This window comes from Nyctibius grandis, chromosome 4 (assembly GCF_013368605.1).
Source record: "Nyctibius grandis isolate bNycGra1 chromosome 4, bNycGra1.pri, whole genome shotgun sequence".
Classification (NCBI taxonomy): domain Eukaryota; kingdom Metazoa; phylum Chordata; class Aves; order Nyctibiiformes; family Nyctibiidae; genus Nyctibius; species Nyctibius grandis.
Window position 1 is genome coordinate 100,425,338 of NC_090661.1, and position 23,750 is coordinate 100,449,087.

Here is a 23,750-nt window from a genome sequence, read left to right on the forward strand (position 1 = left end):
AAAACATGCAGTCAGTTTCAGAAAGTGCAGTTACTTAGAAGAGACTTGGCTGAAAGTAAAAATCACTGAAAGGAAAATTGGACTGGTTTCGGCCAAACCAGGACACACAACTTCCACTATTTTCTCCAGAGAAGAATTTGTGAATTTCCCTAATCAATATTTTTCCTTAATTCAACACAACTCATGAGGAGGAGTATCAGAAGGAGCCAATTAATCAAAATCAGTGGAAACATTGGCTCAGGTTACCGCTCGCTCCTCTTCTGTGATTTGAGCTTTGATGACTTTAATTTGGGAGTTGATTGGCTTGGGGTTTGGCCATTTCTGTGCTGGGTTTTGTGTTGTCTCTGTGCGCTCTTAATCAGTAATGTACTGATTATTCTTATGTAGAGATGCCTCTGAATCAAAATCCTGAGAAATTGTTACGGTCTCCCCACACTCTCAGGAGATAAAGCTCTAAATAGAAATGCAGCTTTCATAAACAGAACTTATTTCTTGAAGGAATCAGACTTTGTCAGAGTTAGTATTTGGTTAGACTGTGCACTTCAATCCCCATTTCTTATTCCATTGATTTTACTATCAAAATCTACTTAAAAGAAATTTAAAGGCAGTGTTAGTCACACCTCACTCCCTGGCACACCCAATGCACCAGAAGGCCACTTCCATTTTTGTAATAGCAAATGCTTGAAGGGTCCTGGAGACAGTCACCAGCACTGCTGGTACTCTGTGTGACCCCTACCCATGGTACCTGCTGAGATCAAAGGGATTTGCTAGAAGATGAGAAAACCTCCTTATTAAGACAATACCATGGTCCACATAAAAGTGAAAAGCAGGAAAAGCTGCAAGACTGCAGCACATGCCAGGATAAGCAACCGGTGTGGACACAAAGCCTCAGCTGGGTAACAGGAGCTCTGCGTGCAGAGCCAAGATCACCAATACCCATTTACATTGGCAGGGCCTTCATCTCTGACTAAGATTTTCCCTCGCAGGATTCACAGGGGTGGCCTGGGGGTTCCAGAGGCTGGGTGGTGACATCCTTATCCCACAACAATTCTCCTTTGGGACCGGGAAGCCAGACCCAGCACTCAATACTCAGTTTTGTCCACTGAAGATGGCTTCACATGTAAAGCTTCCACTTCACTTTACCAATAAATTCACCATAAATGCAGGGAACCTGTTTGAAGGTTATGTTATTGGGGATGTGATTTACTTCACCTGGGCTTTGCCCTTTTCTCTATACATTCTTCAGTGTGCAAAAATACCTTTCACTTCAGAACTTACTGGGGTTGAATTTAGTGGAATGGCTGTCAGAGAGAAAACATGAAAAAAGAACACATTGAAAGGATACACTTTTTAATTATAATTAACAATATGTCTGGACTGCTAAGCAACAAATATTAGGGCACTACACAGCTTTATACAGATGGCATGGGTAACAGCAGCAGTGAATATACATCCTCACGGGCCTTAACAGGAGTAAGCAACAAGGCACAGACCCCGGGTCTCCAACTCTCACCAGAATACTGCATTTCCAAATGCAAATCATACCACAAAGCTGTACAAGAGCTCTTCATCATCCTTTGCTGCACACACATTGCACCCCGCCCCCTGCAAATCTCAGGTGTGCAAAGATGTGTGTGTACACAGGAGCAAGGACTGCTGTTATCAGGTAAGTTCTGCTGCTCCTGAGGTGGCAGGGATTGGGGCTGGAACAGCAGAAAAAAGGTAGCCCTTGGCTCCCCTGCTTGCTCACTTCTGCATCTTCTCCACCTGGCTGCTCTTGGACAGTATGTTATTTCACTACCATGTTGTTCACTACCAAAACTTCCCAGGTTTTTTTCAAAGTAGAAAAAATAAGGAACCTTCATTTAAGTGTACATCTTGAAAGCCTCAAAAGTTCCTTTCAAGCTGGTCCTTCTTATCTACTTTTAGAAACAAAAGGTAAAACTGATGAAAAAAAGTATGATATTTCTTCTGAAATCAATGTTTTGGCTTATCCTTATTATATTTAACTAAACATTTTTTCACCATGCTTCAAAAACACTATTTTTTAAACAGCTAAGCAGGTCCTTACAAAAGGTTTTTCAGGACCTGAAAGAAATATTTCCCTCATCTCCCCAGGGCAGCCCTGAAGGGGCAGATGAGTTGGGAACACGACAGGTTCAACAAAAAACAGGATTTGTCGCATAAGAAACCTTCTCCAAAGTGCAGTAAGTGTATTTAAAGAAATAACAAATGCATTACTGTAGCACTGAAAAAAGTGCACTGTTTTGGGAGTTCACACACACCAGTAATTTCTTTTTATTAGGGAACAAGAAATGCAAATCAGTAGTTGTACAAAAAATACATATACAGGAGAAAGGCAGTCAGCCCTAGTTTAGTCCTTCAAAGATACCTCAGTGAAAATCTGTACAAATATTAGATACAAGAACTAGCAGGTGTCATGCTTTATAACCTCATTAGGTGACAACGAGTGAAGAACTGCAAGGGTAGATGAAATAGATGGATTGCTGAAGGGGGCCAGAGTTTCTCCTCATCTCCATTTGGGCAGACATATCCTCCAACCTTGGCAGGAGACAGGTGAGGAACGGAAACAACCGTCCTGCTGTTTGTGGCTGTCTCTTTTGTGTAAGTTTCTCGTCACCTCTGCATACTTCTGAAGCTGTTTGCTAAAGCAGAGGCCTCTTTATGGACCCTACAAAAGCCCTGTGTTGTTAGACCATCCTGTCCAGAGACATGCTCGCTCCCTAAGGACAGTGCCTCGCTGCCCTCCAGTGGTGGGAGCCTCCAGAACACCCTTGCATTTCCCCATTGCTTTTAGCCCCTTAAACTATGTTAGACCCAGATCCTGATGGAAATTATAACACTAACTTTCCATGGCTCTTTTTTGCTCTACTCTCTTTCAGACTCCTTATTTCTCCTTCCCAGTGACTGGTATTTCTGGAACAACCTGTTCCAACGCTGTAGATAAGTATAATTTTGTGCATTTTGTGCTCTCTTTGGTATTGGTTTATTTACTTTATTAAATCTGTTTAACTTCAAACCCACGAGTCTCCCTCCTTGTCCCAATTCCCTGACTCATTTGGGGAAGGGACACTGGGTGAGAGAAAAAGTTGTTTTTTATCCCTAGGGTACAGGCTACATCAAGACACGTGTGAAGACCCTGTGCTATTAATATGGCATTTTATTGGGCAAATTGGTGTTGTCCGTGGCAGAAGTGTATAAGCAGAGGCTCTTTAATGCCAAGATGGAAACGGTTCTCCAGGTCTCTGAAGCTGAGAGGAATAAGCCGTATGTGTGTTGTGGCACAGGATCTTCTGATGGACGTGCTTTTGCATCCCATCAGGTACTGCGGAGGAGGTGGCAGGGGCTGGCGAGACAAGATAGAGAGATTAAGGACAGGGTTAACAACCTCAATACCCGTGTCCACAACCTTGCTCCCTGCTCCCCACACAGCCCTCCACCCCAACTCTGCCTCTCTGCTGCAGCACAGCTTCCCAGCACACCCCTCAAAAAGCACTTCCCGGCCTCAACCCCACTTTCATGTCTTACACGTGCCGAGTACTGAGGCCTGAGCAATAGGCCCTGAACCAAAGTTGACCTCTAGGTGAACCTTCCAACCAAACATTACATTACTATCTCATCATTAGTGAAATATCTATGATCATTAGCAAAAGATAAAAGGACTAGCGACTACATAAAATAGAATCATTAGTGAAGATAAAATGTCACAACAATGTATTTAGCTTTCCTTGATTACAGGCAAGTTGTCAAGGCCATTGAACCAGATGTCTGGCCTTGGTTGGAAATAGGTGCTCAAAAAGAAATAATTGAACTCCCTTAGTTCCTCCTTGAACCCTGGACAGGCTTTGGGTGGAACGTAAAAGGAGAGGGAAACCAGATGGTTCCGCAGTTGACATCACGGAAGCTATTTTATTCAACAATAGAAAAGCTGGACCCCCTTGCAGTGACTTTGGAGACCTCCCCTACGAGTGGACGCACTGCGTAGGACCTACCAATTGCCGGGAAAGGTTCTCCGAATCCTCACTGCAACCGGGGCTCCCCAGCAATTGCGGATCTGCACGATGATAAAGTATTAGGGCAATTGGTGACGGATCTTTCTTGATCACGATAGTTAACCTTATGGAGTAATGATTAGGTGCATTACCTTGTCCTGCTTTGTTCTTGCTCTATTATTTCCCTTATTACTTTATTGCTTTAAAGTCAAGTAAAGATAGGCTCACTTCTTTAACTTGCTCTCTGTGTCCTTTATGCTGACCCCGGCCACTGGCAAAACAAGATGGCATAGCTCAATACTAAGTCCACCTTGCCTTGCTCCCTGCTCCCCACACAGCCCTCCACCCCAACTCTGCCCCTCTGCTGCAGCACAGCTTCCCAGCACACCCCTCACAAAGCACTTCTCAGCCTCAACCCCACTTGCCTGGGTTACACATGGCATAGCTCAATACTCACTTCCATAGTCCTTACCTGTTGTTTGGTAGTTCCAGAGGTTCAAGCTTGCCATGCTTCACTCCACCAGCCACGCACGGCGCTCCTCAGCCCACCCAGGCAGCGCAAAAATGTCTAGAGCTGCCAGCTGCATCTTGAGTTTTGGGGTCATTTGCAAAAGCCCACTTCGCATTAGCGGTCCACACCAATCCATCAGCCCCACACAGGCAAAGCCAAGTTCGCCCTCTTCCCTACACCTAACTTGGACCTGCCCAACTCTTCAGCTCACAACTCTCCAAACCCTACCTAACAAACTCTCCAAATCTCAGCCTTTCAATCTACACTGCTCTCTCCACCACATCTCATAGAAAAGCCTTCACAAAGCAACTCATCCTGCAATAATTCTCCGACATCCAATACCTGCATCACAACTTCCACAATAACACTCCAACATCAACAAGCTCTAGCATGAAAAATGCCACTTTCTCCTTAAGAGGCCACCCTATACCAACTGCTGACAAACACACATTGTCCTCACCAAAGCCAAACACTACAACAACGAGGGCCAAGTTGAAATTGCCTGTGCAGTGCAATACTGTAGGTGGGACTTAATGCAGAGCCGGGCTTGCAAGTTGCAGTGTGTATACTGTGTGCTTTAATGTGTCATTTTATTGAGGAAATCTGTGATGTCCCTGGCAGAAGTGTATACGCAGAGGCTCTTTGACGCCAAGACGGAAACAGTTCTCCAGGTCTCTGAAGCTGAGAGGAATAAGCCGTATCTGTGTTGTGGCGCAGGATCTTCTTATGCCCGTGCTTTTCCATCCCATCAGGTACTGCAGAGGAGGCGGCGGGGGCTGGCGAGGGTTAGGACAGGGTTAACAACCTCAACACCTGAGTCCCAAGCACAGTTACCCCAGCCCTGCAGACATCCCAGGAGGCCTTGTAAGATTTATGCTACTCTCTCCCCCCTGCCAAAGCCTGAGCATTAACAGAATCGTACAGCAAATGCTTCTTGACGAGGCACCCAAAGTGTTTCTCTTCTCTTTCAGGCACATGCGAGTGCAAGAAGATGGCAAATAATTTGACAGCTACCAGGAAGGTAAAAATTAACGTCTTGAAACGGGAAAGGGACAGGTAATGTTTCTCCTTATCAGCTCATGGATTTCCATCTTACCAGAACATCCTGCAGTGTTCAACAGGAAACTTGAAGCTTGGAAGCACGATGCCTGGCATTCTGAACCTGGGGAGGAAAGGAAGAAAAGCATGAGACTGCGCATACAGTGGGACACTACTGGTTACATGAAAAGAGCAAAACAATTGGATGAGAACATATCACTCCCACTTAGAGAGCCCACAAAGTCTGCCAGTGAAGGAAAACAAAAATAAGAAAACAAACCTTACTCTGCACGGGCTGCCCATCTTCCTCCTCAGACGTGACTTGCAGGGTCCGCCGCCTTCCTCTTCTTTCTTCATCACTCTTGAATCACGGGTCTTCCAGCATCCTCTTCTTTCTTCATCACTCTTTACATGCACGTCAGTCACCGTCCTCTTCTTTCTTCATCACTCTTGACTCGCAGGGTCTCCGACGTCCTCTTCTTCCTTCATCACTCTTGACTCGCAGGGTCTCCGCCATCCTCTTCCTTCTTCATGGCTCTTCACTCGAAGGTTCTCTGCCGTGCCCGTCTTCATCACTCTTGCCTCGTGGAGTCCTCCGCCGTCCTCTTTTTCATCATCACTCTTGAATTGTGGGGTCAGTCGCTGTCCTCTTCTTTCTTCATCAGTCTTGACTCGCAGGATCTCTGACCTCCTCTTCTTTCTTCATCACTCTTGACACGCAGGGTCTCCGAGGTCCTCTTCTTTCTTCATCACTCTTGACTCGCAGGGTCTCCACCGTCCTCTTCCTTCTTCATCACTCTTGACTCGCAGGGTCCTACACCATCCTCTTCTTTGTTCATCAGTCTTGACCCGCAGGGTCTCTGACCTCCTCTTCTTTCTTCATCACTCTTGACTAGCAGGGTCTCCGAGGTCCTCTTCTTTCTTCATCACTCTTGACTCGCAGGGTCTCCACCGTCCTCATCTTTCTTCATCACTCTTGACTAGCAGGGTCTCCGAGGTCCTCTTCTTTCTTCATCAATCTTGACTCACAGGGTCCTACACCATCCTCTTCTCTCTTCATCAATCTTGACCCGCAGCGTCTCGGAGGTCCACTTCTTTCTTCATCACTCTTGACTCGAAGGTCCTCCGCCATCCTCTTCTTTCTTCATCACTCTTGACTCGTAGGGTCTCCGACGTCCTCTTCTTTCTTCATCTATCTTGACCCGCAGGCTCTCCGAGGTCATCTTCTTTCTTCATCACACTTGACTCGCAGGTCCTCTGCCATCCTCTTCTTTCTTCATCACTCTTGACTCGTAGGTTCTCCTCCATCCTCTACCTTCATCACTCTTGACTCGCAGGGTCTCCAACGTCCTCTTCTTCCTTCATCACTCTTGACTCGCAGGGTCCTACACCATCCTCTTCTTTCTTCATCACTCTTGACTCGCAGGGTCTCCGACGTCCTCTGCTTTCTTCATCACTCTTGACTCGCAGGGTTTCCGAGGTCATCTTCTTTCTTCATCACTCTTGACTCGCAGGGTCTCCGTCGTCCTCTTCTTTCTTCATCACTCTTGACTCGCAGGGTCTCTGACGTCCTCTTCTTTCTTCATCACTCTTGACTCGCAGGGTCTCCGAGGTCCTCTTCTTTCTTCATCACTCTTGACTCGCAGGGTCTCTGCCGTCCTCTTCTTTCTCCATCACTCCTGATTCGCAGGGTCCTCTGCCGTCCTCTTCTTTCTTCATCACACTTGACTCGCAGGGTCTCCGACGTCCTCTTCTTTCTTCATCACTCTTGACTCGCAGGGTCTCCGACGTCCTTTCTTCATCACTCTTGACTCGAAGGTCCTCCGCCATCCTATTCTTTCTTCATCACTCTTGACTCGTAGGGTCTCCGACGTCCTCTTCTTTCTTCATCTATCTTGACCCGCAGGCTCTCCGAGGTCATCTTCTTTCTTCATCACTCTTGACTCGCAGGTCCTACACCATCCTCTTCTTTGTTCATCAGTCTTGACCCGCAGGGTCTCTGACCTCCTCTTCTTTCTTCATCACTCTTGACTCGCAGGGTCTCCGACGTCCTCTTCTTTCTTCATCACTCTTGACTCGCAGGGTCTCCGACATCCTCTTCTTTCTTCATCACTCCTCACTCACAGAGTCCTCTGCCGTCCTCTTCTTTCTCCATCACTCCTGACTCGCAGAGTCCTCTGCCGTCCTCTTCTTTCTTCATCACACTTGACTCGCAGGGTCTCCGACGTCCTCTTCTTTCTTCATCACTCTTGACTCGAAGGTCCGCCGCCGTCCTCTTCTGTCTTCATCACTCTTGACACGTAGGGTCCACGGCCGTCCTCTTCTTTATCACTCTTGACTCGAAGGTCCTCTTCCGTCCTCTTCTGTCTTCATCACTCTTGACTCCTGGTTCCTCTGCAGTCCTCTTCTTACTTCATCAATCTTGACTCGCTGGTTCTCCTCCATCCTCTTCTTTCTTCACCACTCGTGACTCGCAGGGTCCTCCGCCATCCTATTCTTTCTTCATCACTCTTGACTCGCAGGGTCTCCGAGGTCCTCTTCTGTCTTCATCACTCTTGACTCGCAGGTCCTCTGCCATCCTCTTCTGTCTTCATCAGTCCTGACTCGCAGAGTCCTCTGCGGTTCTCTTCTTTCTTCATCACACTTGACTCGCAGAGTCCTCTGCCGTCCTCTTCTTCCTTCATCACTCTTTACTCGCAGGGTCTCCGCCGTCCTCTTCCTTTATCACTCTTGACTCGAAGGTCCACCGCCATCCTCTTCTTTCTTCATCACTCTTGACGCGTGGGTCGTCTGCCGTCCTCTTCTTTCTTCATCACTCTTGACTCGTGGGTCCTCTGCCGTCATCACCCTTGACTTGCTGGTCTACAGACATTCTCTTCTTTCTTCATCCCTCTTCACTCACGCATCTTCTGTCGTCCTTTTCTTTCGTCATCACCCTTGACTTGCTGGGCTACAGACATTCTCTTCTTTCTTCATCCCTCTTGACTCACACGTCTTCTGCCTTCCTCTTGTTCTTCATCATTTTTGACTCGCAGGGTCCTCCGCTGCCCGCTTCTTTCTTCATCCCTCTTGACTTGCAGGTCCACTGCCACACCCTCTTATTTCTTCATCACCGTCCACTCGCAGGTCCACCACCTTCCATTTGTTGATCCGTCTCTCCTCCATCAGCTGCACCACCCCAACAGACACACTTAGTGGAATGACCTACACCAGCCCCAAGACTCTACAGCCACATGAGGGCTGAATCCAAGTGCTGATACCTCCGCGCACCCCACGGCAAGTCTACCTTGCCTTGCTCCCTGCTCCCCACACAGCCCTCCACCCCAACTCTGCCTCTCTGCTGCAGCACAGCTTCCCAGCACACCCCTCAAAAAGCACTTCCCGGCCCCAACCCCACTTTCACGTCTTACACGTGCCAAGTACTGAGGCCTGAGCAAGAGGCCCTGAACCAAAGTTGACCTCTAGGTGAACCTTCCAACCAAACATTACATTACTATCTCATCATTAGTGAAATATCTATGATCATTAGCAAAAGATAAAAGGACTAGCGACTACATAAAATAGAATCATTAGTGAAGATAAAATGTCACAACAATGTATTTAGCTTTCCTTGATTACAGGCAAGTTGTCAAGGCCATTGAACCAGATGTCTGGCCTTGGTTGGAAATAGGTGCTCAAAAACAAATAGATGAACTCCCTTAGTTCCTCCTTGAACCCTGGACAGGCTTTGGGTGGAATGTAAAAGGAGAGGAAAACCAGATGGTTCCGCAGTTGACATCACAGAAGCTTTTTTATTCAACAATAGAAAAGCTGGACCCCCTTGCAGTGACTTTGGAGACCTCCCCTACGAGTGGACGCACTGCGTAGGACCTACCAATTGCCGGGAGAAGTTCTCCGAATCCTCACTGCAACCGGGACTCCCCAGCAATTGCGGATCTGCACGATGATAAAGTATTAGGGCAATTGGTGACGGATCTTTCTTGATCACGATAGTTAACCTTATGGAGTAATGATTAGGTGCATTACCTTGTCCTGCTTTGTTCTTGCTCTATTATTTCCCTTATTACTTTATTGCTTTAAAGTCAAGTAAAGATAGGCTCACTTCTTTAACTTGCTCTCTGTGTCCTTTATGCTGACCCCGGCCACTGGCAAAACAAGATGGCATAGCTCAATACTAAGTCCACCTTGCCTTGCTCCCTGCTCCCCACACAGCCCTCCACCCCAACTCTGCCTCTCTGCTGCATCACAGCTTCCCAGCACACCCCTCACAAAGCACTTCTCAGCCTCAACCCCACTTGCCTGGGTTACACATGGCATAGCTCAATACTCACTTCCATAGTCCTTACCTGTTGTTTGGTAGTTCCAGAGGTTCAAGCTTGCCATGCTTCACTCCACCAGCCACGCACGGCGCTCCTCAGCCCACCCAGGCAGCGCAAAAATGTCTAGAGCTGCCAGCTGCATCTTGAGTTTTGGCGTCACTTGCAAAAGCCCACTTCGCATTAGCAGTCCACACCAATCCAGCAGCCCCACACAGGCAAAGCCAAGTTCGCCCTCTTCCCTACACCTAACTTGGACCTGCCCAACTCTTCAGCTCACAACTCTCCAAACCCTACCTAACAAACTCTCCAAATCTCAGCCTTTCACTCTACACTGCTCTCTCCACCACATCTCATAGAAAAGCCTTCACAAAGCAACTCATCCTGCAATAATTCTCCGACATCCAATACCTGCATCACAACTTCCACAATAACACTCCAACATCAAGCAGCTCTAGCATGAAAAATGCCACTTTCTCCTTAAGAGGCCACCCTATACCAACTGCTGACAAACACACATTGTCCTCACCAAAGCCAAACACTACAACAACGAGGGCCAAGTTGAAATTGCCTGTGCAGTGCAATACTGTAGGTGGGACTTAATGCAGAGCCGGGCTTGCAAGTTGCAGTGTGTATACTGTGTGCTTTAATGTGTCATTTTATTGAGGAAATCTGTGATGTCCCTGGCAGAAGTGTATACGCAGAGGCTCTTTGACGCCAAGATGGAAACGGTTCTCCAGGTCTCTGAAGCTGAGAGGAATAAGCCGTATCTGTGTTGTGGCGCAGGATCTTCTTATGCCCGTGCTTTTCCATCCCATCAGGTACTGCAGAGGAGGCGGCGGGGGCTGGCGAGGGTTAGGACAGGGTTAACAACCTCAACACCTGAGTCCCAAGCACAGTTACCCCAGCCCTGCAGACATCCCAGGAGGCCTTGTAAGATTTATGCTACTCTCTCCCCCCTGCCAAAGCCTGAGCATTAACAGAATCGTACAGCAAATGCTTCTTGACGAGGCACCCAAAGTGTTTCTCTTCTCTTTCAGGCACATGCGAGTGCAAGAAGATGGCAAATAATTTGACAGCTACCAGGAAGGTAAAAATTAACGTCTTGAAACGGGAAAGGGACAGGTAATGTTTCTCCTTATCAGCTCATGGATTTCCATCTTACCAGAACATCCTGCAGTGTTCAACAGGAAACTTGAAGCTTGGAAGCACGATGCCTGGCATTCTGAACCTGGGGAGGAAAGGAAGAAAAGCATGAGACTGCGCATACAGTGGGACACTACTGGTTACATGAAAAGAGCAAAACAATTGGATGAGAACATATCACTCCCACTTAGAGAGCCCACAAAGTCTGCCAGTGAAGGAAAACAAAAATAAGAAAACAAACCTTACTCTGCACGGGCTGCCCATCTTCCTCCTCAGACGTGACTTGCAGGGTACGCCGCCTTCCTCTTCTTTCTTCATCACTCTTGACTCATGGGTCTTCCAGCATCCTCTTCTTTCTTCATCACTCTTTACATGCACGTCAGTCACCGTCCTCTTCTTTCTTCACCACTCTTGACTCGCAGGGTCCTACACCATCCTCTTCTTCCTTCATCACTCGACTCGCAGGGTCTCCGACATCCTCTTCTTTCTTCATCACTCTTGACTCGCAGGGTCTCGGCCATCCTCTTCTTCCTTCATCACTCTTGACTCGAGGGTCTCCGCCATCCTCTTCCTTCTTCATGGCTCTTCACTCAAAGGTTCTCTGCCGTGCCCGTCTTCATCACTCTTGCCTCGTGGAGTCTTCCGCCGTCCTCTTTTTCATCATCACTCTTGAATTGTGGGATCAGTCGCTGTCCTCTTCTTTCTTCATCACTCTTGACTAGCAGGGTCTCCGAGGTCCTCTTCTTTCTTCATCACTCTTGACTCGCAGGGTCTCGGCCGTCGTAATCTTTCTTCATCAATCTTGACTCACAGGGTCCTACACCATCCTCTTCTCTCTTCATCAATCTTGACCCGCAGCGTCTCCGAGGTCCACTTCTTTCTTCATCACTCTTGACTCGAAGGTCCTCCGCCATCCTCTTCTCTCTTCATCAATCTTGACCCGCAGCGTCTCCGAGGTCATCTTCTTTCTTCATCACACTTGACTCGCAGGTCCTCTGCCATCCTCTTCTTTCTTCATCACTCTTGACTCGTAGGTTCTCCTCCATCCTCTACCTTCATCACTCTTGACTCGCAGGGTCCTCTGCCGTCCTCTTCTTTCTTCATCACACTTGACTCGCAGGGTGTCCGACGTCCTCTTCTTCCTTCATCACTCTTGACTCGCAGGGTCCTACACCATCCTCTTCTTTGTTCATCAGTCTTGACCCGCAGGGTCTCTGACCTCCTCTTCTTTCTTCATCACTCTTGACTCGCAGGGTCTCCGACGTCCTCTTCTTCCTTCATCACTCTTGACTCGCAGGGTCCTACACCATCCTCTTCTTTGTTCATCAGTCTGGACCCGCAGGGTCTCTGACCTCCTCTTCTTTCTTCATCACTCTTGACTAGCAGGGTCTCGGCCGTCCTCATCTTTCTTCATCACTCTTGACTCGCAGGGTCTCGGCCGTCCTCATCTTTCTTCATCACTCTTGACTCGCAGGGTCTCCGACGTCCTCTTCTTTCTTCATCACTCTTGACTCGCAGGGTCTCCGACATCCTCTTCTTTCTTCATCACTCCTCACTCACAGAGTCCTCTGCCGTCCTCTTCTTTCTCCATCACTCCTGACTCGCAGAGTCCTCTGCCGTCCTCTTCTTTCTTCATCACACTTGACTCGCAGGGTCTCGAACGTCCTCTTCTTTCTTCATCACTCTTGACTCGAAGGTCCGCCGCCGTCCTCTTCTGTCTTCATCACTCTTGACACGTAGGGTCCACGGCCGTCCTCTTCTTTATCACTCTTGACTCGAAGGTCCTCTTCCGTCCTCTTCTGTCTTCATCACTCTTGACTCCTGGTTCCTCTGCAGTCCTCTTCTTACTTCATTAATCTTGACTCGCTGGTTCTCCTCCATCCTCTTCTTTCTTCACCACTCGTGACTCGCAGGGTCCTCTGCCATCCTCTTCTATCTTCATGACTCTTGACTCGCAGGGTCTCCGAGGTCCTCTTCTGTCTTCATCACTCTTGACTCGCAGGTCCTCTGCCATCCTCTTCTGTCTTCATCACTCTTGACTCGCAGGTCCTCTGCCATCCTCTTCTGTCTTCATCAGTCCTGACTCGCAGAGTCCTCTGCGGTTCTCTTCTTTCTTCATCACTCTTTACTCGCAGGGTCTCCGCCATACTCTTCTTCCTTTATCACTCTTGACTCGAAGGTCCACCGCCATCCTCTTCTTTCTTCATCACTCTTGACGCGTGGGTCGTCTGCCGTCCTCTTCTTTCTTCATCACTCTTGACTCGTGGGTCCTCTGCCGTCATCACCCTTGACTTGCTGGTCTACAGACATTCTCTTCTTTCTTCATCCCTCTTCACTCACGCATCTTCTGTCGTCCTTTTCTTTCGTCATCACCCTTGACTTGCTGGGCTACAGACATTCTCTTCTTTCTTCATCCCTCTTGACTCACACGTCTTCTGCCTTCCTCTTGTTCTTCATCATTTTTGACTCGCAGGGTCCTCCGCTGCCCGCTTCTTTCTTCATCCCTCTTGACTTGCAGGTCCACTGCCACACCCTCTTATTTCTTCATCACCGTCCACTCGCAGGTCCACCACCTTCCATTTGTTGATCCGTCTCTCCTCCATCAGCTGCACCACCCCAACAGACACACTTAGTGGAATGACCTACACCAGCCCCAAGACTCTACAGCCACATGAGGGCTGAATCCAAGTGCTGATACCTCCGCGCACCCCACGGCAAGTCTACCTTGCCTTGCTCCCTGCTCCCCACACAGCCCTCCACCCCAACTCTGCCTCTCTGCTGCAGCACAGCTTCCCAGCACACCCCTCAAAAAGCACTTCCCGGCCTCAACCCCACTTTCACGTCTTACACGTGCCAAGTACTGAGGCCTGAGCAATAGGCCCTGAACCAAAGTTGACCTCTAGGTGAACCTTCCAACCAAACATTACATTACTATCTCATCATTAGTGAAATATCTATGATCATTAGCAAAAGATAAAAGGACTAGCGACTACATAAAATAGAATCATTAGTGAAGATAAAATGTCACAACAATGTATTTAGCTTTCCTTGATTACAGGCAAGTTGTCAAGGCCATTGAACCAGATGTCTGGCCTTGGTTGGAAATAGGTGCTCAAAAACAAATAGATGAACTCCCTTAGTTCCTCCTTGAACCCTGGACAGCCTTTGGGTGGAATGTAAAAGGAGAGGGAAACCAGATGGTTCCGCAGTTGACATCACGGAAGCTTTTTTATTCAACAATAGAAAAGCTGGACCCCCTTGCAGTGACTTTGGAGACCTCCCCTACGAGTGGACGCACTGCGTAGGACCTACCAATTGCCGGGAGAAGTTCTCCGAATCCTCACTGCAACCGGGACTCCCCAGCAATTGCGGATCTGCACGATGATAAAGTATTAGGGCAATTGGTGACGGATCTTTCTTGATCACGATAGTTAACCTTATGGAGTAATGATTAGGTGCATTACCTTGTCCTGCTTTGTTCTTGCTCTATTATTTCCCTTATTACTTTATTGTTTTAAAGTCAAGTAAAGATAGGCTCACTTCTTTAACTTGCTCTCTGTGTCCTTTATGCTGACCCCGGCCACTGGCAAAACAAGATGGCATAGCTCAATACTAAGTCCACCTTGCCTTGCTCCCTGCTCCCCACACAGCCCTCCACCCCAACTCTGCCCCTCTGCTGCAGCACAGCTTCCCAGCACACCCCTCACAAAGCACTTCTCAGCCTCAACCCCACTTGCCTGGGTTACACATGGCATAGCTCAATACTCACTTCCATAGTCCTTACCTGTTGTTTGGTACTTCCGGAGGTTCAAGCTTGCCATGCTTCACTCCACCAGCCACGCACGGCGCTCCTCAGCCCACCCAGGCAGCGCAAAAATGTCTAGAGCTGCCAGCTGCATCTTGAGTTTTGGCGTCACTTGCAAAAGCCCACTTCGCATTAGCGGTCCACACCAATCCAGCAGCCCCACACAGGCAAAGCCAAGTTCGCCCTCTTCCCTACACCTAACTTGGACCTGCCCAACTCTTCAGCTCACAACTCTCCAAACCCTACCTAACAAACCCTCCAAATCTCAGCCTTTCAATCTACACTGCTCTCTCCACCTCATCTCACAGAAAAGCCTTCACAAAGCAACTCATCCTGCAATAATTCTCCGACATCCAATACCTGCATCACAACTTCCACAATAACACTCCAACATCAACAAGCTCTAGCATGAAAAACGCCACTTTCTCCTTAAGAGGCCACCCTATACCAACTGCTGACAAACACACATTGTCCTCACCAAAGCCAAACACTACAACAACGAGGGCCAAGTTGAAATCGCCTGTGCAGTGCAATACTGTAGGTGGGACTTAATGCAGAGCCGGGCTTGCAAGTTGCAGTGTGTATACTGTGTGCTTTAATGTGTCATTTTATTGAGGAAATCTGTGATGTCCCTGGCAGAAGTGTATACGCAGAGGCTCTTTGACGCCAAGACGGAAACAGTTCTCCAGGTCTCTGAAGCTGAGAGGAATAAGCCGTATCTGTGTTGTGGCGCAGGATCTTCATATGCCCGTGCTTTTCCATCCCATCAGGTACTGCAGAGGAGGCGGCGGGGGCTGGCGAGGGTTAGGACAGGGTTAACAACCTCAACACCTGAGTCCCAAGCACAGTTACCCCAACCCTGCAGACATCCCAGGAGGCCTTGTAAGATTTATGCTACTCTCTCCCCCCCCCAAAGCCTGAGCATTAACAGAATCGTACAGCAAATGCTTCTTGACGAGGCACCCAAAGTGTTTCTCTTCTCTTTCAGGCACATGCGAGTGCAAGAAGATGGCAAATAATTTGACAGCTACCAGGAAGGTAAAAATTAACGTCTTGAAACGGGAAAGGGACAGGTAATGTTTCTCCTTATCAGCTCATGGATTTCCATCTTACCAGAACATCCTGCAGTGTTCAACAGGAAACTTGAAGCTTGGAAGCACGATGCCTGGCATTCTGAACCTGGGGAGGAAAGGAAGAAAAGCATGAGACTGCGCATACAGTGGGACACTACTGGTTACATGAAAAGAGCAAAACAATTGGATGAGAACATATCACTCCCACTTAGAGAGCCCACAAAGTCTGCCAGTGAAGGAAAACAAAAATAAGAAAACAAACCTTACTCTGCACGGGCTGCCCATCTTCCTCCTCAGACGTGACTTGCAGGGTCCGCTGCCTTCCTCTTCTTTCTTCATCACTCTTGACTCACAGGTCTTCCAGCATCCTCTTCTTTCTTCATCACTCTTTACTTGCACGTCAGTCACCGTCCTCTTCTTTCTTCACCAATCTTGACTAGCAGGGTCCTCCGACGTCCTCTTCTTTCTTCATGGCTCTTCACTCGAAGGTCCTCTGCCGTGCCCTTTTTCATCACTCTTGCCTCGTGGAGTCCTCCGCCGTCCTCTTTTGCATCATCACTCTTGAATTGTGGGGTCAGTCGCTGTCCTCTTCTTTCTTCATCACTCTTGACTCGAAGGTCCTCCGCCACCCTCTTCTTCCTTCACCACTCTTGAGTAGCAGGGTCTCCGACGTCCTCTTCTTTCTTCATCACTCTTGACTCGCAGGGTCTCGGCCGTCCTCTTCTTCCTTTATCACTCTTGACTCGAAGGTCCTCTGCCGTCCTCTTCTTCCTTCATCACTCTTGACTCGCAGGGTCTCTGACGTCCTCTTCTTTCTTCATCACTCTTGAGTAGCAGGGTCTCCAACGTCCTCTTCTTTCTTCATCACTCTTGACTCACAGGGTCTCGGCCGTCCTCTTCTTCCTTTATCACTCTTGACTCGAAGGTCCTCTACCGTCCTCTTCTTTCTTCATCTTTCTTGACTCTCAGGGTCCTCTGCTGTCCTCTTCTTCCTTCATCACTCTTGACTCGCAGGGTCTCCGACGTCCTCTTCTTTCTTCATCACTCTTGACCCGCAGGCTCTCCGAGGTCCTCTTCTTTCTTCATCGCTCTTGACTCGCACAGTCCTCTGCCATCCCCTTCTTTCCTCATCACTCTTGACTCGCAGGGTCTCCACTGTCCTCTTCTTTCTTCATCACTCTTGACTCGCAGGGTCTCGGCCGTCCTCGTCTTTCTTCACCACTCTTGACTAGCAGGGTCCTCTGCCGTCCTCTTCTTTCTTCATGGCTCTTCACTCGAAGGCCCTCTGCCGTGCCCTTCTTCATCACTCTTGCCTCGTGGAGTCCTCCGCCGTCCTCTTTTGCATCATCACTCTTGAATTGTGGGGTCAGTCGCTGTCCTCTTCTTTCTTCATCACTCTTGACTCGAAGGTCCTCAGCCGTCCTCTTCTTTCTTAATCACTCTTGACTCGCAGGGTCCTCCACAGTCCTCTTCTTTCTTCATGGCTGTTCACTCGAAGGTCCTCTACCGTCCTCTTCTTTCTTCATTACTCTTCACTCTTGGGGTCCTCCGCCGTCCTCTTATTTCTTTATCACTCTTGACACGTGGGGTCCTCCGCCGTCCTCTTCTTACTTCATCAATCTTGACCCGCAGGGTCTCCGAAGTCCTCTTCTTTCTTTATCACTCTTGACTCGCAGGGTCCTCTGCTGTCCTCTTCTTCCTTCATCACTCTTGACTCGCAGCGTCTCCGACGTCTTCTTCTTCCTTCATCACTCTTGACTCGCAGCGTCTCCGAAGTCCTCTTCTTTCTTTATCACTCTTGACTCTCAGGGTCCTCTGCCATCCTCTTCTGTCTTAATGACTCTTGACTCGCAGGGTCTCCGAGGTCCTCTTCTTTCTTCATCACACTTGACTCGCAGGTCCTCTGCCATCCTCTTTCTTCATCACTCTTGACTCGAAGGTCCTCTGCCGTCCTCTTCTTTCTTCATCACTCCTGACTCGCACAGTCCTCTGCTGTCCTCTTCTTTCTTCATCACTCTTGACTCGAAGGTCCTCTCCCGTCCTCTTCTGTCTTCATCACTCTTGACTCCTGGTTCATCCGCACTCCTCTTCTTACTTCATCACTCTTGACTCGCTGAGTCCTCTGCCATCCTCTTCTTTCTTCATCAATCTTGACTCGAAGGTCCTCTGCCATCCTCTTCTTTCTTCATTACTCTTCACTCGTCGGTTCTCCTCCATCCTCTACCTTCATCACTCTTGACTCGCAGGGTCTCCGACGTCCTCTTCTTTCTTCATCACTCTTGACTCGCAGGGTCTCCGAGGTCCTCTTCTGTCTTCATCACTCTTGACTCGCAGGGTCCTGTGCCGTCCTCTTCTTTCTCCATCACTCCTGACTCGCAGGGTCCTCTGCTGTCCTCTTCTTTCTTCATCACTCTTGACTCGCAGGGTCTCGGCCGTCCTCTTCTTCCTTCATCACTCTTGACTCGCAGGGTCTCCGCCGTCCTCTTCTTCCTTCATCACTCTTTACTCGCAGGGCCTCCACCATCCTCTTCTTTCTTCATCACTCTTGACTCGCAGGGTCCACCGCCATCCTCTTCTTTCTTCATCGCTCTTGACGCGTGGGTCCTCTGCCATCCTCTTCTTTCTTCATCACTCTTGACTCGTGGGTCCTCTGCCGTCATCACCCTTGACTTGCTGGGCTACAGACATTCTCTTCTTTCTTCATCCCTCTTGACTCACACGTCTTCTGCCTTCCTCTTGTTCTTCATCATTTTTGACTCGCAGGGTCCTCCGCTGCCCGCTTCTTTCTTCATCCCTCTTGACTTGCAGGTCCACTGCCACACCCTCTTATTTCTTCATCACCGTCCACTCGCAGGTCCACCACCTTCCATTTTTTGATCCGTCTCTCCATCAGCTGCACCACCCCAACAGACACACTTAGTGGAATGACCTACACCAGCCCCAAGACTCTACAGCCACATGAGGGCTGAATCCAAGTGCTGATACCTCCGCGCACCCCACGGCAAGTCTACCTTGCCTTGCTCCCTGCTCCCCACACAGCCCTCCACCCCAACTCTGCCTCTCTGCTGCAGCACAGCTTCCCAGCACACCCCTCAAAAAGCACTTCCCGGCCTCAACCCCACTTTCATGTCTTACACGTACCAAGTACTGAGGCCTGAGCAAGAGGCCCTGAACCAAAGTTGACCTCTAGGTGAACCTTCCAACCAAACATTACATTACTATCTCATCATTAGTGAAATATCTATGATCATTAGCAAAAGATAAAATGACTAGCGACTAGATAAAATAGAACCATTAGTGAAGATAAAATGTCACAACCATGTATTTAGCTTTCCTTGATTACAGGCAAGTTGTCAAGGCCATTGAACCAGATGTCTGGCCTTGGTTGGAAATAGGTGCTCAAAAACAAATAGATGAACTCCCTTAGTTCCTCCTTGAACCCTGGACAGCCTTTGGGTGGAATGTAAAAGGAGAGGGAAACCAGATGGTTCCGCAGTTGACATCACGGAAGCTTTTTTATTCAACAATAGAAAAGCTGGACCCCCTTGCAGTGACTTTGGAGACCTCCCCTACGAGTGGACGCACTGCGTAGGACCTACCAATTGCCAGGAAAAGTTCTCCGAATCCTCACTGCAACCGGGGCTCCCCAGCAATTGCGGATCTGCACGATGATAAAGTATTAGGGCAATTGGTGACGGATCTTTCTTGATCACGATAGTTAACCTTATGGAGTAATGATTAGGTGCATTACCTTGTCCTGCTTTGTTCTTGCTCTATTATTTCCCTTATTACTTTATTGCTTTAAAGTCAAGTAAAGATAGGCTCACTTCTTTAACTTGCTCTCTGTGTCCTTTATGCTGACCCCGGCCACTGGCAAAACAAGATGGCATAGCTCAATACTAAGTCCACCTTGCCTTGCTCCCTGCTCCCCACACAGCCCTCCACCCCAACTCTGCCCCTCTGCTGCAGCACAGCTTCCCAGCACAACCCTCACAAAGCACTTCTCAGCCTCAACCCCACTTTCCTCGGTTACACGTGGCATAGCTCAATACTCACTTCCATAGTCCTTACCTGTTGTTTGGTAGTTCCAGAGGTTCAAGCTTGCCATGCTTCACTCCACCAGCCACGCACGGCGCTCCTCAGCCCACCCAGGCAGCGCAAAAATGTCTAGAGCTGCCAGCTGCATCTTGAGTTTTGGCGTCACTTGCAAAAGCCCACTTCGCATTAGCGGTCCACACCAATCCAGCAGCCCCACACAGGCAAAGCCAAGTTCGCCCTCTTCCCTACACCTAACTTGGACCTGCCCAACTCTTCAGCTCACAACTCTCCAAACCCTACCTAACAAACTCTCCAAATCTCAGCCTTTCACTCTACACTGCTCTCTCCACCACATCTCACAGAAAAGCCTTCACAAAGCAACTCATCCTGCAATAATTCTCCGACATCCAATACCTGCATCACAACTTCCACAATAACACTCCAACATCAACAAGCTCTAGCATGAAAAACGCCACTTTCTCCTTAAGAGGCCACCCTATACCAACTGCTGACAAACACACATTGTCCTCACCAAAGCCAAACACTACAACAACAAGTGCCAAGTTGAAATCACCTGTGCAGTGCAATAGTGTAGGTGGGACTTAATGCAGAGCCGGGCTTGCAAGTTGCAGTGTGTATACTGTGTGCTTTAATGTGTCATTTTATTGAGGAAATCTGTGATGTCCCTGGCAGAAGTGTATACGCAGAGGCTCTTTGACGCCAAGATGGAAACGGTTCTCCAGGTCTCTGAAGCTGAGAGGAATAAGCCGTATCTGTGTTGTGGCGCAGGATCTTCTTATGCCCGTGCTTTTCCATCTGATTAGGTACTGCAGAGGAGGTGGCGGGGGCCTATGAGAGAGATGTAGAGAGAAGAAAAATATATTTAGGACAGGATTAACAACCTTGACATCCCTGTCCCCAACCCTGTAGACATCCCAGGAGGTCTGAGGATTTTTGCAGTTCTCCCCCACTTTACTGGGATGGGTTACAGCAGAATTTTCTGTCCTAAACACATTCTTGACCCATGTGAGGCGCTTGAGGCTTTCTGCTTGAGCCTCCCTTCCTCAGGTACTTCAACATTTCCCTTTGAAGTGACACCTCAGTGCCATCCCCTCCCAGAGGCACCTCAGCGTTTCCCACTGAAGCCCCTCTGGCATCATCCCCTCCCCGAGGTACCGCAGCCTTTTCCGCTGAAGCCCCCGCGGTGCCGTCCCCTCCCCGAGGTACCTCAGCTTTTCCCGCTGAAGCCCCCCCGGTGCCATCCCCTCCCCGAGGTACCTCAGCTTTTCCCGCTGAAGGCCCCCCCCCGGTGCCGTCCCCTCCCCGAGGTACCACAGCCTTTCCCTCTGAAGGCCCCCCCGGCGCCGTCCCCTCCCCGAGGTACCGCAGCCTTTCTCGCCGAAGCCGCCCCGGTGCCGTCCCCTCCCCGAGATACCGCAGCCTTTCTCGCCGAAGGCCCCCCCGGTGCCGTCCCCTCCCCGAGGTACCGCAGCCTTTCTCGCCGAGGGCCCCCCCGGTGCCATCCCCTCCCCGAGGTACCGCAGCCTTTCCCGCTGAGGGCCCCCCCGGTGCCATCCCCTCCCCGAGGTACCGCAGCCTTTCCCGCTAAAGGCCCCCCCGGTGCCATCCCCTCCCCGAGATACCGCAGCCTTTCCCGCTGAAGGCCCACCCCGGTGCCGTCCCCTCCCCGAGGTACCGCAGCCTTTCTCGCCGAAGCCGCCCCGGTGCCGTCCCCTCCCCGAGGTACCTCAAACCTTTCCCGCTGACGATCCCCCCCGGCGCCGTCCCCTCCCCGAGCTACCTCAGCGTTTCCCGATGAAGCCGCCCGGGTGCTGTCCCCTCCCCGAGGTACCGCAGCCTTTCCCGCTGAAGCCCCCCCGGTGCCATCCCCTCCCCGAGGTCCCTCAGCTTTTCCCTCTGAAGGCCCACCCCGGCGCCGTCCCCTCCCCAAGGTACCTCAAACCTTTCCCGCTGACGATCCCCCCCCGGTGCCATCCCCTCCCCGAGGTACCTCAGCGTTTCCCGATGAAGCCGCCCGGGTGCCGTCCCCTCCCCGAGGTACCGCAGCCTTTCCCGCTGACGATCCCCCCCGGTGCCGTCCCCTCCCTCAGGCACCTCGGCCCTTCCCGCCCAAACCGCGCGCGTGCCGTCCCCTCCCTCAGGCACCTCAGCCTTTCCCGCCCAAACCGCCCGCGTGCCGTCCCCTCCCTCAGGCACCTCGGCCCTTCCCGCCCAAACCGCCCGGGTGCCGTCCCCTCCCTCAGGCACCTCAGCCCTTCCCGCCCAAACCGCCCGCGTGCCGTCCCCTCCCTCACGTACGGCAGCACCTGCCTCTCGCGCGCTCTCACACCCCCACCGCGGCGCCGTCCTCGCCCTGCGCCGCTTCAGCGTTTACCTTCCCGGCCCGGCGCTGTCCCCTCGCACTCACTTCAGTCAGCGCAGGGCTCCCTTCCCTCAAAGCCACTCTTACGTTTCCCGCCGCGCCTGGGCCCTCCCCCACCCGCGATGTCGCGGCTGCCGAGGCGCCTCGGCATCTCCCCGTGGCTCCCACGGGCTGGCTGCCCCTCGCCTTCCCCTCGTCCCTCACGCTCCAGCCTCCCCCCGCACCCGGTACCGGGGTGGCCCCGCCAAGTCACCTCCGTGTCCGCCCGCCAGCCCCTCGCTCACCTCCCGACCCATCGCCCTTCCACCTGCTGCTGCGCCCCGCCGCTGCCGCCGCGCCGACCGGCTCGCGCTACCCACGCGCCGTGCGCCTGTGGCGCGTGTCCCCACCATTCCCGTCACGGGGCCACGCCCCCGCCTCGCGGCCCTCGCCACGCGCCGGCGGCCGCAGAGCGGCGCCCCCCGCCCGCGGCGCGTCCCCGCTGCCGGGCACCCGCGGACGGTCAGGGCGGCCCCGGGTGACGCCGGCTCGGGCAGGGGCAGCCCGGGGACAGTCCGAGCGCGGAGGCTGCACCAGCCGCAGCGCAGCGGCAGGGAAGAGGCCGCACGGCAACACGAGACGGCAGGTTCTGTGTCAGTTTCACCTCCCGGTTTGCGGGGCTGCACCCTTTCTGCTGCTTTAGCTCGAGCATCTTTCTTGCTTCTAATTGCAGAGCAGCTAACACGTGCAAAAAGTCACCTCCGATTAGCTTTCCACACCAATCCAATCGCACCCACACAGAGAAAGTCAACTGTGATCCCTGTCCTGTACCTAACAGGTACCTACAAACTGTCCAAAACCTACTCACAAACTACCTACCAGATTTCATCCATTCACATCCACTTGCTCTCTTACTCTCTGCACTACACCTCATAGACAAGCCTACACAAAGGAAGCCTCTCTTCCTGCAATCATACGCCAACATCAGCAAACATCTGCATGAAGACTCTCACACTCTCCCAGAGGCCACCCTACACTAACTGCTGACACAGACACACTGTCCTCACCACAGCCAAAACACTGCTGCAGAGATAACATCGCACATGCAGATCAGCCTGTCCTTTTCCACCTTACCCAAATGTTCTGCCTGCCTGGGGGTGCCTGAGGCATTCCCCAGCTCCCACCTGGAGCTCACAGCCTCACCCTTCTCCTCCCCAGCTTCAGCACTCCCACTGTCCTGCACCCAGACAGCAGGTGAGAAAAAGCAGCTGGAGTACACATGAGCCTTACATAAACAGTGCTCACTTTCACACTACTGGTGAAGGTAGTCTAAAGGACAAGATGGTCAGAGATGCTGAAATAATTACAACAGGGAAGACGCAAGATGAAACACACCACAAATGAAAAATCCCATTTACTGGTTGCTGGGCCAAACACACACACCTTTA